This window comes from Haliaeetus leucocephalus, unplaced genomic scaffold (genome assembly GCF_000737465.1).
Source record: "Haliaeetus leucocephalus isolate CR32 unplaced genomic scaffold, Haliaeetus_leucocephalus-4.0 Scaffold340, whole genome shotgun sequence".
In the NCBI taxonomy this organism is placed as follows: domain Eukaryota; kingdom Metazoa; phylum Chordata; class Aves; order Accipitriformes; family Accipitridae; genus Haliaeetus; species Haliaeetus leucocephalus.
Genome location: NW_010972776.1, coordinates 9,738,788 through 9,739,165, shown reverse-complemented (window position 1 = coordinate 9,739,165; position 378 = coordinate 9,738,788).

The window sequence follows — 378 nt, the reverse complement described above, 5'->3', positions numbered from 1 at the left end:
CCCGCCGCGCCTCCGCCGCGGGAACCGCCCGGCAGCGGCCGCCCCCGCCCGGAAGGGTTATGCTGCGGCACCCGGAAGCGCGCCCCTCCCCGCCGCTTATCCCCGGTCACTTCCGGCGCGGAGCTCCGGCAGCGCCGGCTGGGCACGCCCCGCGACGTGCCGCGTCACCGCCCGCGCCAACAGGGGCCGGGCGCTTGGTGCGGCCACACCCGCCGCGGGGGGACGGCTTTGCGTGTGGCACCGAGGCAGCGCCGCTCGCCTCCTGTGGGGGGACGGCTTTGCGTGTGGCACCGAGGCGTCCGCCCTGCCTGGCCTCGCAGCGGGGAGCCGCCCCGACATGGCGGCCGGCAGCAGCCGGCGGGCGCTGCGGCGGAGCCC